This window comes from Aethalodelphis obliquidens, unplaced genomic scaffold (genome assembly GCF_003676395.1).
Source record: "Aethalodelphis obliquidens isolate GAN/ISIS:26980383/991018 unplaced genomic scaffold, ASM367639v1 scaffold6, whole genome shotgun sequence".
NCBI lineage: Eukaryota > Metazoa > Chordata > Mammalia > Artiodactyla > Delphinidae > Aethalodelphis > Aethalodelphis obliquidens.
In genome coordinates this window covers 50,161,415-50,180,478 of record NW_020837950.1, presented here as the reverse complement: position 1 = coordinate 50,180,478, position 19,064 = coordinate 50,161,415, and the positions used below count along the sequence as shown (strand labels likewise).

General features: G+C 40.7%; 1 pseudogene; it reads right to left on the bottom strand.

Annotated features, from left to right (window-relative positions):
* Positions 1-17,618: 17,618 nt before the first annotated feature.
* On the bottom strand, positions 17,619-18,804 carry LOC113619266 (lysosome-associated membrane glycoprotein 1 pseudogene; annotated as a pseudogene).
* Positions 18,805-19,064: the final 260 nt, after the last annotated feature.

Genomic DNA, 19,064 nt, shown 5'->3' with positions numbered 1-19,064 from the left:
AGAAAATATATCTTTGAAGCAAGATTCGCAATTATTAAATACATTTGTCCTACTGCTTAGAACATAATAGGCAGTTGATAAATGCTATTGGATACTTGAATTTCAGTCAATTTAAATAAATAATAGGTTGAAGAACACTCGCTTGGAAATGGTAGTTTTTTAAATTATGATTTTATGATTATTATCTGGTAGTAAATGTAGTCTTACTATTGACACAGAGTATTTAGAAAGTGAGCTTATAGAAGAATAGCTTACTTAACTGTATCATAATAGAACCTATATTTTTCATTCTGCCTACTACTTTCATATTTAAAAACACATTCCTGTGAGAGAAGCTTCGTAATATAGAATAAGTGCCTAGGGTTTTAGAAGCAATACAGATTACATAGATCAGGATTGCAAATCTGACCGTGGATTTGGCCTGTAATAGAGATCGCAACCATTAAAACATTACAAAATAAGTGACTAAAGTAGTTGACACAGCCCTAATGGTTTAAAGGCTTTGCTCTCCCCTGTAGATGTCTTAAGCACTAAGATAAGCAATTAGACCACTAAGTCATTTAAAACTTTAGGTATCGAATTATGTCTTACCAGTACTTTATGGAAATTACCCGGAAGTAGCAGTAACTAGTTTATCTAACAAAATGACTGGGCTTAATTTTAACTACACCTGTGAAAAGGGACATTTAGTCCACAAAGAAAGGGATATAATAGTATAGGTGAGTGTGCCCTCTAGATGCAGAGCTACTCCTATCTTTAACTTAGTACATTGTAAAAGCAGACAAATATAGAATAGTGAAAGATGGTCAGGTTTTTTGAAAGTGTAACTGACATGGTATCTTGGTGTACTGTGCTTGTATTAATTTGATGAATATTTATTCTTAGTGCAAAAATTCTTCACAACAGATTTTGTTCACCTTTAACCTGTTGCATTTCCCTACTTTGTTCTCCCAAAAGAGTTAACTTTCCAATGTATATAGGAATATTATATATTATATACATAATATATATAATATGTATATAAATATATAAAACACATCACTCTGGATGTCTCAAAATGATGTATTTTTATCACAAGGACCCCCAGTTCATTCATGCCTTTCTTCAAATTGCTTCTCTTAATACAATATAAATGTATGAAGAGCTGGAAACCATACTAAACTGTATATTCCTGAGGAACTGTACCTCACTCCTACGTTTCCCGAAAAGGATGCTTGGCACGTGCTTATTATTTACTGATTTAATGTGGGAGGGGAGCAAAGTATCCTCTCTTGGCCATCTCTCTATTTGTGTGACTTTGGAAAAATAACTTTCCCTTTCTGAGTCTCTTTCCTCATTTGATTACCGAACAATTTATGGTTATTCTGTGTATCCTATGATTAGTCCCACTTTGCATGTGTGTACTGTCTCTACAGAAATTCAGGCGTCAAGAATCTCTGTGTTTTCCAATTATTCTCCCCAAAGCTAGTTTCTGCTCAAAACATATATACACACATATGTAGACACATTTCTATTTCATCATTTTTTCCCTCTTGATAGAGAACATTATAAAAATAGTCTGTTGACTTCTTAATAAGGTTTAAGAGTACATAAAAGGTAAAGGATTATCATTATTTCTCATTTGTATATCGATGCACTCCTATTTAATGCTAATTTCATGCAATGTATTTTCCCCAGAGAACACCAGACAGCTTTGAAATTATTGTCTCACTAATCATTTGTAGAATTCTTCGAGGTAGGCTGGTGATAAATATCACATGTATTTTATAAAGAAATAATGGTCTAACGCAAGGTATGACTTATTAGCTCAGAGAATAAGAGATCATTAAAGGCAGATCTGCAATTGAACTGAGACATCTAGGTTTTCTGGCCAATGACATTGTACAACAAATAACGTCATATATGAAAACTGAATACAAAAAATTATCTTGTATAGTCAAGTTGTTATTTCAACGATAAAAAGAAGTCAGGAACGTCTAGAGTCATTTCACACTGAAACAATAACTCCACCAAGATGTTCGCAGCAATAATTCTTTGATCTTTATAACACATGGATGTACAATCAAAACCAGGGACCAAGAGGGAAAAAAATGTGATGCAACAGCCTTGGAAACATCACCCCACTACTGTTGTGTGTTAAGAGTTCAGAGCTATTCATATATATATATATATATATATATATATATATATATATATATATATAAAATTCTGAAATTATGTATATATGGTATATAAACTGGATTATTATTAAATGGATTAATAGAACACAATTCACTTCCTTCCCCACTTTGTAATCTCTGTTCTAAAATGTCAGGGCACTCAGCTGATAACCCCAGTGTATGATGGATACCAATCTCACCAGACAGACCCTGAGCCATAACAGTACAAAACTATAGACCTGTACTTTCCAACAAATATATATTGAGCTTTATCTACTCAGCACTCCACTGAATTCTCTAGAAGGATTGAAGATATTATATGACATTGTCTTAAACCTTTCAAGAAATAGGATTAAACATTCTCACTGTACAATCTGAAGATCTTAATATGTTCCTTGAATGCTAGCTTTTCCATTGTCACTAGTGGTGCAAAACCTTTTGCTTATAAATTCTTTATTTTTAATTTTATAAAGTATGTGGAGTGCCTGTGTTCTCTGCAAACTTTGCCTGGCTAGGCTACTCGGGTCTCAAGCTTCTCTTCCTTGGAAAATATCCTATGAGCCCTTGTTGAGGTTGGTTGCCCATCTCTGTTATACCCCTATACTTTCCCTATCCTGGCCTTTATACTACTTTATTGTAATTGTTCCGTTGTCTCTATCCTCTGCTAAACTGTAAATTCTACAATGACAGGGACACAGAACATAATGAGAAGATTACGAATTAACGAATGACTGTAGTTATACTTTCAGAATCTTACTGCTTGAAATATACATATTAATTTCCAGGAATGTTACTATAAATCCAAGCCTTCCCAGGTACTGAAGACTCATAAGTTGAAAACCACTGATCTGTTATGTAAGTCAGCAGTTTTAACTCAAAATATATCAAGGTACTATCTTGCTATATAATGCAAATAAAATTTATAATAGCTCACATTTGCCACACACTCATCTGTGCCTGTATGATAAGCAGTTTACCTCATTATTGAATTCACTTCTCACAACAACTCCAAGATGTTAACACTCTTCCTATTTTATATCTAGGGCAAATTAATTTTATCAAGTATAAGTAACCAAAGATCACATAGCTATTAAGTGATGAGGTCTGGAACTAAATTAGGGCAACCTACCAGTCTCCTCTTATCTACCATGCAACACTTATCACTATGCTTCTTGCATCAGTTGCAGGGGACACGGGTTTGTGCCCCGGTCCGGGAAGATCCCACATGCTGCGAAGCGGCTGGGCCCATGAGCCATGGCCGCTGAGCCTGCGCGTCCGGAGCCTGTGCTCCGCAACGGGAGAGGCCACAACAGTGAGAGGCCCACGTACCGCAAAAAACAAAAACAAAAAACTAATATTAATTACATAGCTAATATAAAGCTAAAAATAGCAACTAGTCCAACTCCTAATTTGGGCTTTGAGATGTTTGCTGAGGGAGTTAAGAATCATCACTTTTCACATCTAAAATAGATAATTAGAATGTCTGTACTTCCTATCCAGAATATATCCCATAAGGAAATCTGTGAGTTTACTTTGTATTTCCAAGTTTAAAGTTACTAGATTGTCACTGCTGCTGCTGTTATTGTTTTCCACACCATTCTAGTTATAAGTTTAAGTGAAAATTTTTTATAAACTTGTCTTATTTGGAGAATTTTCAACAAGTGATATATATAGCCTTCATTTGCTCTTCAAATAATCAAATCTTTCAATCACGTATACGCTAGGTAGAGCGCCAAGGGCTAGTTACACAATGGCAAACAAGACAGAATATACAGTTCCTGCACTGCCCCACATTCTACGGGGGTAGACATGTTAAACAAGTGGGTATTTTATAAAAAGTATTTAACTTTAGGTCACTTATTCCTGAGGGGTTTTCTTTTGGCGGGGGGCATCTTTGGTGAACATAAGAAAATACCTCAATATACAACCGGATGATGATAATCAAAATTTTAAGATTTTTTTCTAGAAAATGAATTTATCATCTCAAGTCTGCGCTACACAGAAACCTCGCAAGAACAAGGAGCTACAAAGTGAGTGTGTATTGATAACCCTACTTTCCCTAATTTTAGGCCATGTTCCCACTTAATGTCTACACAGAGTTAAGTATGTTTGTGGAGTAACAAGGTGTGATTTCATTGACTTGTGAGTCATATTTACCTTTCATATGTACAGTGCTCACGGTCCACAAGCCAAACACTTTCAAAAGCTTCCTTTAGTATTACCACAGAGTGGCTTAGTTTGCCTCTATGAAAGGTGCCCTGCCTGGAGGAAGTGAGAGGAGGATATTAGTATCTGCCTCCTGTGCTTGCACCATTCATTGTCTTCTCTGGCTCTCGTAGTCTGTAACTTTTGCTGTACCCAGGTACCACCCAGGAGGCTTAGAAATACAAATTTCTGAATGGTTAGAGATGCACATTTTTGAACACCACCTTCAGAGATTCCCACTCAAAAGGTCTAGGGTGTGGCTCACTGCATTTTCAAGAACAACTGCCAGTTGGGAAGCTCTGATGTAACAGAATCATTGCTTAGAATATTAATTAGGTGCACCAGAGTGAGAGTGAACCAGAAGACAGGTGTGATATGGGGTCAGGATCCGGAACATAATGTCAATTAAACCCCACATGGGTTCTGAAAACATCTCTTATCCCAAATAAGAGAAACTTTATATTATATATATTACGAACTATATATTTTAAAGTTAGTCAAATGTGGATAGTTATTTCTTTAAATAACTTGAAATATATCCTTGTATATCAAATTTAATAACTTCCAAACTTTGTGTTCATAAGAATTACCTGTAAGCTATTGCTAAAAATACTGATTCTTGGTCAGGACTTTGACCCTTGATTTCTGGGATCATTCTCTAATCACTCCAACCTTGGCTACACGTTGAAATCACTGGGGAGCTTTAAAAAATACTCATGCCCTTGAAATAAGTCAGACAGAAAAAGGCAAATGCCATATGATCTCACTTATATGTGGAATCTAAACGACAAACAAACACAAAAGAGCTCATAGATATAAAGAACAGATTGGTGGTTGCCTGAGGTCAGAGGCGAGGGTAGGGGGTGAGGCGAAATAGGTGAAGCATGTCAAAAGGTACAAACTTCCAGTTATAAAATAAGTCATGGGAATGTAACGTAGAGCATGGTGTCTATAGTTACTAGTACTCTATTGTATGTTTGAAAGCTGCTGAGAGAGTAGATCTTACAAGTTCTCCTCACAAGAAAAACATCATTTGTTAACCATGCATGGTGATGGTTGTTAACTAGACCTATTGTGGTTATCAAGTCACAGTATATACAAATACCGAATCATTACATTGTACACCTGAAACTAATATGATGTTATATGTCAATTATATTTCAGAAATAAGTACAAAAAAATACTCACACCCAGGCCAAGCCCTAGAGATTTTATCACGTGGCCTGGATATCTGGAGCTTTAAAGGTTCCCCAGGTGCTTCTACAGAGCATGAGAAGTTGGGAAAGACTGCCCTAGGAGACAAAGCCAGGAATGATCTGCTTCACAAAGTTCCCCAAAGTTCCCTGATCATCAGGCAGGTTTGTAGAACTTCAGATGAGCGTCTTGAATGACAGTAATTTGGGATTGATGATTCTGACATTTCCTGGGTCAAAATGCCTACTTTTAGTTTTCACTGACAACTGCATTAAACGCACACACACACACACACACACACACTGTAGCATTTTTACCCTTATATTGTGAAATAAGGACTAAACACACAGATGACAAGTTATTATCTTAATAAGATTTGCTTTTTGACTAACGTGATGAAACATTACCTCCCTGAAAGATGATTTTTGTTTTTTTAGGGTGTGGTGTTAAAATTGCTTTTCCTGATTTAAACTTAACATTGATTTCCACGAAGCCCTTTAGAAGTCAAAGTGGAACAACTTGCTCCCAAGAAGAAAAGATTCCACCCACCTTCCAAAAACTTAAACTGGAACACAATGTATGTCCCACTGAGTACAGCAGACCAGAGGGTATGTCTTAAACTGTACCCAAGAGGGCAGAAGGTTATTTATTAAAATACCTCAATGATATACTACAACTCAGACATCAGGGTAGCACTGTGGCTTGAGTCAATGAAATCTTTTTTTTTTTTAATATATTTATTTTATTTATTTATTTATTTTTGGCTGCGTTGGGTCTTCGTTGCTGCGTGCGGGCTTTCTCTAGTTGTGGCGAGCGGGGGCTACTCTTTGTTGCGGTGCATGGGCTTCTCATTGTGGTGGCTTCTCTTGTTGTGGAGCATGGGCTCTAGGCACGTGGGCTTCAGTAGTTGTGGCTCACGGGCTCAGTAGTTGTGGTATGCGGGCTCTAGAGCACAGGCTCAGTAGTTGTGGTGCACGGGCTTAGTTGCTCTGCAGCATGTGGGATCTTCCTGGACCAGGGCTCGAACCCGTGTCCCCTGCATTGGCAGGCGGATTCTTAACCACTGCACCACCAGGGACGTCCCGTGAAATCCTGACTGTGATTTCCTCCATCATGTTCTGCAACCATCTCACAGAATCATAAGACCTCAAATCTGAACTAGACAACAGAGACCTCTGGTCTAGTCCAACTGCCAAGTTTGAAAGAAAAGGAAAATGATGAACAAAGAAATGAAATAATTTGCCTCCAGTCAACACCAGGAGTTAATGCCTGGTTTCCATGACTCCCGAATTGAAGCCCAGGACTCTTAACTGTCCCCCACATTGTCTGTTTCCTAACTCACCTTTAGAAAAGCAGTCTAAACTCTAGTAATTTAGGGGGGGATCTAACACTCCTTCTCCTTCACCTCTGAGGAGTAAAAAGGCAAACACTAGTCTGCTAGGAGGATGGAGCTTTGGCTGTGATTCAGAAGGCTTTAAAAGCCTTTGTGTTGTGCCCTTTCAATAGGTTTTCTATCTTTCCATTCCCTTGAGTCTTTTAGGGGTAAGAGCAAGGCCTGAGTCAGGAAAATAAATACATGAGCAATTTATTAAGCTGTGTTCTAGTCTTTAAGGAGATTTCACTTTCTTTTGACCCTTGTTTCCTTATTTCTGCTCATCTTCTACTGTAGCCTCTGTGATGGTAAGATCTCATGAACAGGGTATGTGTTCCTGGAAATGGCCTGTTTTTCATTTAGGCCAGAATTTCTCCAACTGGTATGTATTCTTTGGCATCCCAGAATTCTCTATGAGAAATTAACATTAATTTGAGTGCATTCTGTAGCTTTTGGAAGCTTTTATCCTAGTGCTCACATTTCTGTTGTGTTCAGAGGTGTGTTCTCATCAAATAAAGCCCAAATAACAGCACAGGATGCTATAGGAAGGAAAGTTTTGCAGTACAGTAAGTCCCCTACATACAAATGAGTTCTGTTCCAAGAGCACGTTCATAAGTCCAATTTGTTTGTAAGTACAACAAAGTTAGCCTAGGTACCCAACTAACATAATCGGCTATATAGTACTGTACTGTAATAGGTTTATAATACTTTTCACACAAATAATACATAAAAAACAAACACGAAAAATAAAGAGAACATGTTTAATCTTACAGTACAGTACCTTGAAAAGTATAGTAGGACAGTACAACAGCTGGCATACAGGGGCTGGCATCGAGTGAACAGGCAAGAAGAGTTACTGACTGGAGCGGGGAGAGGGGGTGGGAGATGGTAGAGCTGAGGGATCGTCAGCAGTAGGAGATGGAGGGCAAGCTGCAATCTCACTCACACCTGACGTCGATGGCACAGGTTCTGGTCCCTTGATTCAATTCTGTCTACCCTCTTAAAAAAGCGATCCAGTGATGTCTGGTTAGTAGCTCTTTTTTCTCATCATAGATGACATGGTAGCACTGGATTGCATTCTGAACGGCTGCTGCAACCCTCGTGTACGGTTCTACCTTCAGGTCCTGTGCCTCAAAAACTAACAGTGTCTCCTCAAATAAAGAAAATCCCCTTGTCATTTCCTGCGTCATGAATCTCTTCACTTCTTCAGTTACTTCTTCTTCCTCTTGTCTCTCTTCATCCTGTCTCTGGGCCTCCAATTCTATCAGGTCTTCATTAGTCAGCTCCTCGTGTTGCACAGCAAGAAGTTCAATGAAGTCGTCTTCTTGCAGGTCTAGCTTCAGCTTCTCGCTGAGGGTCACTAAGTTGCTGAAGACCTCTTTGGACTCCTCATCCACCTTCTCAAATCCATGAAAATCGTGAACAAACTGCAGGCAAAAGTTCTTCCAAACCCTATTCATGACGATGGCCGTAACTTCACGCCAAGCAAAGTTAATGTTTTTTATGGCCTTGTAGATGTTATAGTGCTTCCAAAATTGTCACAAGGTTGTTCCAGATTCATCACTCACCTTTACTGCCTGATGAAAAGTGTGACATAAATAATATTTCTTGAAAATCACTATAACTCCCTGGTCCATAGGTTGGATGAGCAACATTGGTATTCGGTGGTAGATGCAGTACTTTGACGTTGGGATGAAAGTTGTCCATGAATGGAGGGTGGCCCGGAGCACTGTCGAGGAGCAAAAGAATGTTGAATGGGACATCCTTCTCTAAGCAGTATTTCTCTACCTCAGGGATAAAGTGGTGGAAAAATCAGTCCTGGAAAATGGCCTGTGTAACCCAGGCTTTGGGGTTACTCTTCCACACAACAGGAAGAGCCCTTGGTTACATTTATAAGGGCTCTTGGGTTCTCTGGATGATAAACTAAGAGAGGCTTCAGCTCCATATCGCTGGAAGTATTGCCACAAAACAACAGAGTTAGCCTATCATTTGTTGCTTTATAGCCTGGCATCAACTTTTCCTCTTTACTGATATAACTTCAGTCTGGCATCCTCTTCCAGTACAATCCTGTCTCATCCACATTAAAACCCTGCTAGGGTAAATAGGCACCTGCATCAATAATTTCTCAATGCATTTCAGGAAATTCCCAGGCAGCTACCTTATTTGTACTCACTGCCTCACCACTTACTTTTACATTGTGAAGGTTGGCTCTAGCCTTGATCTGATGAAACCAGCCATGGCTGGCATTAAAAGATGCGCCCTCTGATTCTTCGCCGTGTTTCTACTGCAGGTCTTCATAAAGGCTTTTACCTTTCTCTTGAATCAGCATTAAGTTGAGCGGAACCTGACGCTGATGCTGATCTTGCATCCACACACTGAGAAGTTTCTCCATCTCCTTCATCACTTTTCCATGCTTCTTCAGTTTTATTGTCGACATCATTGGCACAGCAGACTTCACATGTTCCATGATCTTGTCCTTGTTCTTTAGAACTATGCCGATGGTTGAATGATTCATGTTATATGAACGAGTGACATCTACCTCTTTTTCACCTCGTTCTACCCTCTCAATTATCTTCGCTATTGTTTCCGTTGTTGTTGCTTGGCACTCCTTAGCAGTACCAAATACATCACCGCTGCTTTTATGCTTGCTTCCGGACATCCTGGGCTCGAAATAAAGATATTGTACTCTATGCAGTACTGCACAGTAAAGTACACAAAAGTACAACCACTTGTAGAGGATGCACGAACGTGACAATGTATGCCAGACACGTGAACTAACTTACGTGATTGGACATGTGAACTCACGATCGCATCTTTGAAAGTTTGCACCTTGAAGGTCCGTATGTAGGGGACTTACTGTAGTTCAAGTAAAGAAAAGTGGGAGGATAATTGAGTCATTACAGAACACATGGTAGGACAGACTCCATGGCAATCAGACTCTATTTTTATTGTAATTGGTAATTTGTTGGTTTGTAGCCACTTCTTTGTGCAAAACAACTCATTTCAGGAAACCATCTATATTTTTCCTCCATCATGCTCTGTAAACATCTTGCAGAATTACTTCACCTATAAGTAATGTGGCAAAAAATAATTTTTATGTTCTCTATCCCAGCAATCATCAGATAAGATACTATATTTCAATGCATTTAATATTCGCCATAATACTGATCTTTAAGTGAATAAGACAGTCCTGTCTTAGTTATCAGATGACATCTCATTAAATTAACATTTTATATTGCTTGAGGGCAGTTTGATTATGTATGAAATTTGATTATACAGACTGAGCAAATGGTGATGGAATAAATCTTCCTGGTCAAAAACTCAGGCTCTAGAATTAGGATGTCTGGATCCAAATCTTAGTTTTCAAGAGCCTAGATCATTTTACTACACAAGTTATTGAGCATCTGTCTCTTAATTTCCTGATCTGTAAAATGATAATAATTTCTACTTCATAGAGGTTTTTTGAAGATGAAATTAGTGACACATGAAAAACAGTTACAATAGTGTTTGGTGTTATACTAATTGTTCAAAAAAATTTTTGTTGTTCAACAGTAGTGTTGAAGTTGAAATGTAGAAACAGTTTAATTCTGACTTTACATCTTTCTACCATTTCTACCTTTAAATCCAGCACTGGTGATTTAGGTTCAGTAAAACAACATTATCTGTCACAGCAAAAATATTCATTTTAAATTTCATTTAATGGGTAAAGAAGGTGCTGCCTTTGGAGTTAGGCAAGCAAGTCTCAGGGTGGGGGAGGGGGTCAGTATGTTCTGGGATGAATTTGGGAAAGTATTAAGAAACAAATGTTAATGCTAGTTTGATCTGAATGGAACACAGGATTTTATGGTACAAGATAGAACTGAAAAGGTAGCTTGTTTTAATTTATTCATTCATTAGATGTTTACTAAATATTAAATAAGTACCTGGAACTAGGAATATAAAAACCAGGGGACTGCCTGTCTACTAAACCTATAAACATGTCATTACAATTATTTCCAGTGTTTTGGGAACCCAAGAGGAGATAAGCCATGGAAGGGCCAAGTAAGGCTTCTCCAAAAGGGTTTGTCAGCTTGGTCTTATAGGTTAGCAAGAGTTTCCTTTTCATGTGGAAACAGAGGTGGGAAAAGCATGTCAGTTCAAAGGAAAGCAGACAGTATGAAAGATGACAGTGAATTCCTTGGTTTGAGATAGAAATGGTGGAAGGTGCCAATTGGAGTCCAACTTGAGACTTTATCTGGTAGGGAGTGGAGAGTAGTGATCAGAACTGAGGGAAATGAACCCAAGTGGGGAGAGGTCAACATTTCAATAGGTTATAAAACAAGACAAAAACAATAAGAGTAGAAGATCTTTCTTTATGACAGAGCCAGTGAGGAAGGTGAATGTATTTTGAAGACTATTCTTTCTGTGTGTGTGTGCAGCTCAGATAAATGTTTATTTTACTGAAAATATTTGCAAAATTACAATATAAATACATGATTATATTAAGATAGGATCACTAATTCTTTTAGTATCCTGAATATTATAGAAAGAAGGGAATCGACAAGTAACTTGAGAGGTTAAAAAGAGGGAGAGATTCTTTTTCTTTTCTCTTTTTTATTCTTTTTTTTTTTTTTTTGAGAATGAGTTCAAAGGGAGAGAGAGAGAGGGCCCAGGGATCAAGGAGAAGGGAGTACTACCAAAAAAGAGGGAGTTGTGCATGGAGGAGTGAGAGAGAGAGAGAGGAGAAGGAAGACAGATGGAGGGAAGGAGATTAAATATAGGAAAGAGAGAGAGAGAAAGAGAAGTACTAAAAGGAAGAGTTAACCTTGTAATATCTTATCCTCTCCACCCAGGCTCAGCTTCATGAGGACAAGAACCAAATTTCTCTTGCTGTGCACTTAGTAGGAATTAAATAGATGCTTGTCTAAGAGGAGATAAGAGGGGCCTGGGTCATAAATAAGGAAAGGATGGTCTACGAGACTGCTCAGGTTGCCATAACAGAGTAGCAAAGACTGGAGGCCTTAGACAGCAGAAATTTACTTTCTCACAGTTCTGGAGGCTGGAAGTCTGAGCTCAGGGCGCCAGTATGGTCAGGTTCTGGTAAGAGCTCTTTTTCAGGCTTGTAGGCAGTTGCCATCTTGCTGTGTGCTCACTTGGCCTTTCTTTGGAAAGAGACAGAAGCCAGGGTCGGGGTGAGGGGAGTCTCTCAGAGATTCAGAGATCCCTCTCTGAAGTCTCTTCTTAGGAAAACATTAATTTTAACAGATCAGGGCCTCAGCCTTATGACCTCATTTAACCTTAATTACATTTATAAACGTCGTGTCTCCAAATACAGTCACATTGGTAGCTAGGGCTTCAACATATGGATTGGGGGATGGGACGTGGGGGGAGGAACACAAATGTTCAGTTTATAACAGATGGGTTAGGCTGTAAAATAAGAGGGACAGGAAGGGTAAAGAATCCTTGCAAGAGAATAAAGAATAATTAAGTCGTTTCATTCTTTCGGCATTAAATTTAGGCAAATTAGGGAGGAGAGCTGAGCTGCAGCTTTAAGGCTCTGGAATAAATTCAGAGGAGTTGCTATTGGGGAATTATGGACTTATCTATGCATTGTTTTCTAAACTTACCAGATTAAAAGAATCAACTAGAATATTATTTTAAAAGCCAGTTTTCATTGGAGATTGTTTCTCTGGGCCTGGGTTGAGGTTCTAAAATTTTTAACAGGTCTCTAGAGAGATTTTTCTAGCTTCCAGCTGTGGGAAACTAGAAACAACAGAGAGAGGAAGTTAACTAAGAGTGAGTAAGAGGATTGGAAGATAAAGGTTGGGCTCAGGTCGAGGGGCGAAAGGAGTCAGAAGTGTTGGTGAGAGTGCAGACAAAAACGTTGATCCCTACATTGCAGGCTGAATAGGGATAGGAGTGAAGCCAAGAAGGGAGAATAGGCTTGGACAAGGAAGAAAGATTAAGGGGCTATTAGTCCTAAAAAATAATGAGGGTGTGTTTACTGGGAGACTTAAAGAGCAGGCAGTTATAGTAAATGATTTCAGAGATCAAGGTTTCACTAGTAGCGTAGATTTCGAATCTGTGTCGACAGGAATGCCATGGGAAATGACCTAATAGTTCTTCTGGCTTTACTTCCTTCAAATCCATGATCTATAGTGCTGCCAAGGAGTTCTTTTTAAAAGGAATGATCATTTTCTTCTGTGGCATCAAATACTTTCCTCACTCCCTTCTGTCTAAGGAAATCCCAAAACCCTTACCATGGCATTCAGGGTGCTTCTTCATTGCCTGCAAACATTTTACACCATTAACACCTTACTACCTATACATCCTTGAAAATGCTTCATTCATTCATGTTATGCCTTTTATCGTGTACTTTCCTCTGCCAGGTCTACCTGGAAAAACGGCAAATTCCTTTTTGTTCTGTAAAATGTAGGGAGGTTTTGATAAACTATTCCTCCTTCCCATGCCCACCACGCGTTAGCTCATCTTTTCCTTTGTTAGCCTACTTTTGTATTACGTATGTGCTTTCGTTGTTGATCTTAACACTTTAGGGTAAGGGTCACAAACCAAATATCTGCAGAAGGTGTGCATTTAAAATAAATGCCAGAGATAGGTAGGATGAAAGAACTTCATGCTACTTCATGGTACTTGTATTGTACCTAAGTATAATACCTACAAGTTAAACTGCTCTTTTAAACATTGTTGGTGTAACAGATCAAACAAAACACATCCAAGGCACATGGAGTCTTTCGCTACACAGGTCACAGCAGTTATGAAATGAGAGGTCCACGTTGAGAAGTAGCAAATAAGAAAAGCAATTTCAATTTCTGGTCAAAGGGAATTACATGTGTAAATAGAATGACATGATTAATTCAGCGTGGCATTGTAGGATAACAATGCCCCGACAGATTTCCTGATGTATGTGTCTCTTACTCAAAGAGGCTCAAAGAAAACTAGCGACACAGGATCACTACTTAGCAAGGAGATGAAAGGATGGACTTTGAACTGCGATGTAGAGACCTATAGAGTCCAGCTGTCACTTTGTTGGCTCTGCCATCATAATGGCCTCTACAGTGTCTGAGAAAGACCATGTGATTTTTCCCAAAGTTATAAATCTTCTTCTGTGATTTATTTCTCTGTGCGTGGACTGGCTGGAGTCAGCCTAGAAGAGGACCCTTAAGAGAGTGTCTATGGAAGCAGGACTTGCAAGAATCCTTTCAGCTGCATCAGCAAAGGACAACTTTCATGTTTTTATCTTCTGATGGCTCACAAATCTCTAACCCCAGCCAAAATTTCTCTCATGAGCTTCAGAGACCGATATCCATCCAACTCCCTCCTGAACATCTCTTAGATGACGTTACAGGCATTTTAAACTTAATATGCTCACAACTGAATCTCATTTCTCCATCACCGAAAACAAAAACAAAACACTGCTTTACTTCATGATTCACTTAGCTGCCCCATCCAGAAACCTATGAGTCATTTTGGAGAACTCCATTCTTCTCCCTTTCCTTATCTAACCAATCACAAAACCTCTTCAATTTCTCATCCTAACTCTCTTTTAAGTCCACTCCCAGTGATATAATTTCAGCTGGCTCAGGTAACTGACAGACTGAGTCCTGGCTCTTTTCCAATCTGTTTTTTTACATTGCAGTCAAAGTGATCTTTCTGAAATGCAAAGAGTAGCTCAAAGCTCTTTATCTCTTACTTCTCTTAGAATGAAGGTTCAGGACTCCTTAATACGGTCAAGAAAGCCGTGCTTAATTTGTCTCCTGGTTGTCTCTCGAGCATCTTTTCTGCTATTCCCTCCCTCACCTCTCAGCTACTTGTTGATTCAACAATTGAGTGCCTTACTATGTGCCCAAAAGTGGGGTAACAAAACAAGCAGAGGAATGATAGACATTTTTAAAAATTATATAAATATAGAATTGCACGTCATGTTAAGTATTATGTAGGAAAAGTAGAGGGCACATTGAGAGAGTATTAGAGAGTAACGTAATTTATATTACGTGACGTTACGCAGGGACCCCAATCCTGACATTCCAGCCGTAGCTTTCCTGAAAGAGCTATGTCTTCACACCTCTGCGACCCTCTTGTCCATCAACCCACTAACACCTGCTCATCTATGTCTCAGCCTATATGGTACTTCTTCCAAGGAGACAGCCCTGAGACTCAAAGCCTAGGTTTGCTACTTCTCTGTCCTCTGAAGTTTCCTCATCAGTTGTATTGTCCTTTTAGTTTCCTTTTCTGTAATTCTGCGATGCAGGGACTCTCTCTTTTGTCACATTGGATCTTTACCTTCTAGCACAGTGACTGTTACAGAGTAAGCCCTCAATAAACATTCCCTGAATCAATACATGGAAGTACTGCTGACACTGACAGAGCTGAAGAAATTCTAGGGAATTCATGTTCATGAAAACTCTGCCTTTTACCACTGACCCCTAGAATTAAATCTTAAAATCTTTCTCTTGTCCAATTTGCCCAAACATCAACCCTATTTGTATTAATTGTTTGATATATGTCAGGTGCCTGACAACTGCAAGAGGGGAGAAGATTGCAAGTTGTATAAATGGATAGGTGTAAAGGAGTTACTACTTAGGACCTAAGACCTGTGTCTTTGTTATAAATATAATCTTGTTCTATCGCCAACTATTTTATCTACTGGCAGCCATCTTCAGCCCTACCTGTCCATGAGGCATCAACAGTTTAAGCCCTTATTTATTTGTTCTTACATTAATCAACCTGAAATGTGGCAATAAAACCCCTGCAAACCTGACATTTGAGAAGCATCGGTACTTGTGAAATAACATTTGTGAACAGTTGAGGAGGCATTATGGAGATAGTGGTAAGTTTTAGGAAGACTACATAAAAGGGCTAATGGGTGAGGTCAATTTTTCTGAAAAGGAAACAATGAGTTCATAACCAAATGACTGCCTTTCTGAATCCAGGTGTCATAAACACATCACCTGATGTAAATCATGTTATTGGTTGAGAACAGATTAAACAAATTCATACAAATCAGCCAGTTTCCACTTCCTTAACATCACTTCTTGATTTACCAGGCCTGGTGGGCACTGGGCTGGCCAGTGACTCATAGCCTTGGTGATCGCCAGACCTTGTGGAAGTCTGTAGTTGATGACCCTCACACTTTGGGCCTTTCCTCCTGCACTTCACTGTTTAGCAGAAGACCCAGCATGACTATCTTTTAAAGTTAGGAGGAAAGGCCTATCCATCTCATCTCACTCTACTGCTCAATGCATGTAGAACACCTGTGATGTAGCTCACAGAATTCTGATTGACACACACACATAATTTCTTGCAAAGGAAAGTGGGAGACAGAAATGTGAAAAGGTCAAGTTTAGGTTTCACAATGATCTGTTGAATTTTAAAACTCAAAGATGTTTTATAAGAGGAATTTCAAACAGCATGCTATTATTACCTAAACAACTTATCTCTGTGCTTTTACTCATGTTGTTTCCTAGAATGCCTTCTTGTGTCCCTCAGCATCATCGTATTTTATGTTTAAATCCTACCCACCTACCCTAGCTCAAATGCCAACTCAACCACAAAATCTCAGATTTGCCCAGCAAGAAGTGATCTCCCCCTGTCTGTATGAGACCTTAACTTCTGACACAAAGTGTATACACCTGAGCTTTCCTATGGGTTAAATTTCTTGAAGGCTTTGTATTTGGTAGGTGTTTACAAATATTTCTTTTTAAAAAAAAATAAATTTATGGGCTTCCCTGGTGGCGCAGTGGTTGAGAGTCTGCCTGCCGATGCAGGGGACGCGGGTTCGTGCCCCGGTCCGGGAAGATCCCACATGCCGCGGAGTGGCTGGGCCCGTGAGCCATGGCCGCCGAGCCTGCGCGCCCGGAGCCTGTGCTCCGCAACGGGAGAAGCCACAACAGTGAGAGGCCCGCGTACCGCAAAAAAAAAAATAAATAAATTTATTTATTTATGGCTGCATTGGGTCTTCGTTGCTGCCTGCGGGCTTTCTCTGTTGCCGCGAGTGGGGGCTACTCTTCCTTGCGGTGTGCAGGCTTCTGATTGCGGTGGCTTCTCTTGTTGCAGAGCATGGGTTCTAGGCACAAGGGCTTCAGTAGTTGTGGCACACGGGCTTAGTTGCTCCGCAGCAACATCTTCCCCGACCAGGGCTCGAACCCGTGTCACCTGCATTGGCAAGCGGATTTCTTTCTTTCTTTTTTTTTTTTTTTTTTAACAAAAAGACTTTTCATCAGCATCCTTAGGGCAACGCGTCGCAGGAGGGGATGCTCCTCAGCACACAGGCCACCCAGCTGCAAGTGATGAATCAGAGTGAAACGATTATTGTACACAGTGCAGACAAAGGATCACCCCAAACCTCCAACAGAAGGAAAACTACTTTACAAAAAAGTAAATAAAAACAACGCCCGTTTTTCTATTTTAAAAGGTGCAAGCTCTGGAGTGGCAGAGAGTGGAAAGCCTGAGGACCCGGCGTCCTGGAGTACCGATGCTCGAGGGCCCAGCCTCTCAGATCTTCTTCGTACTACTGCTTGCTCTACGATTCTCGTTCCTACTGATTTCTTCAGCGCGTCAGGCTCACAGCTACCAGCCTCCATCAAAGCATTAAGACCAGAGACTCTCCCTTTGCAAGGCTTACACCTGAGTAAAGAGTGAAGCGATCAAACACCAGAATCTTAAAAAGCCAAATGACAGTGGAGCCAGTGCCCATTTAGAAAAGCTCTTACCCTCCACCCCCTTCCAGTCCTACTTTGGTAAATATTAACGTTTAACCAGTTAGCAAAATATTTAACCCAGTTAGCAAAATTAACACCGACATTTCCATAGTTGCTCTTTTGTGAATAGTAACTGTGGCCGGATGAACTTCACATTGGATAAAGCAGATGTGAAAACCAGTTTGCAAGAAAGGGTGCCTCCCTCAACAACAATCTAAGCCCAGGGAACCGGCCCGAGGCCCTGCAGCTGCTGCTGATCCGAGGCGGGTGGGGGCGGCCGGCTAGACGGTCTGGCAGCCCGCGTGGCTCCTTTTCCGGCCAATAACGTAGGCGATGAGGACGCTGAGGACCAGCCCTGCTAGGGCGCCGCCCACGGCGATGGGGATCAGCATGCTGTTCTCACGCAGCTGACACTCCTCCACAGGCCCAAACTTGTCCCCGTCCACGCGGAACGCCGACCCACACCCTGAATAGGTCTAGGTGACCTGCACGCGCTCCTCAGCGTTGCCCTCGTAGGAGTTCCCGGCGGCTGCCTGCAGCGCGCTCAGCGGGCGGTGGGCGGCCTTGAAGGCGGGGTCTCCGGCATCGGGCGGAGTCAGCGTCTACTGAACTCCGTGCAGGAAAACCCGGCTGCAACTTGCGTTAATCGCAAACTGGAGCGCCAGGAGCTGGTTCCTGCTGCGGAGCTCCAGGGTCACCAGCTGACCTGTGCAGCTCCCCCCAAAGGTGGTCTTGTTGGGGTTGATGCTGAACTCTCTGGTCACCGTTGTGTTGTCCCTCGTCCTGCAGGTGACGTTCAGCTGCAGCCCCATGCTGGCCAGCAGGCAGCTCCCGCTGGTGACGCTCACGTTGTACTTGGACCCCGAGGGTCTCTTGGGCGAGGACTGGGGCGGCGCCGCTGGGGTGGGCGGGGAGGGCCAGTCTTACAGCGCGTCTCCTCCCTGCAGAAGCTGTTGTTGGAGAGGTAGGCCTGGAGGGTGGAGTCACGGAGCCCGATGGTCACGTTGCGCATGCGGATCTGGTTGCTGCTCACACACCTGTACCTTTTATTTATGTCTGCCTTGGTGTCGGTTACGGATTCCACAGTCTTGATTGCCCTGGAGCTCGAATTGGAGAAAATCCCTGTATCTGACAAGTTATAAACAAAACGCATCAGCTGGACACTAACGTGTTGCATTTCTTGTGAAACTTGGGAGGGTCAGCATATGGCCTCTTCCAAAAGCCATCAGGAGACTGGAGACAGAAGCATTCCCTTTGGGCAGGCGGATTCTTAACCACTGCACCACCAGGGAAGTCCCCAAATACTTGTTGATCGAATAAATAAATGAATTACACGCTTAGGTAGAGTAGATGACCTCAAGTGTTCTAGAATATTGAATTAAATCCTTAATTTTGAAATGTCAGGATTCTTTGTAACTTTCTGCTACATAGGGGAGT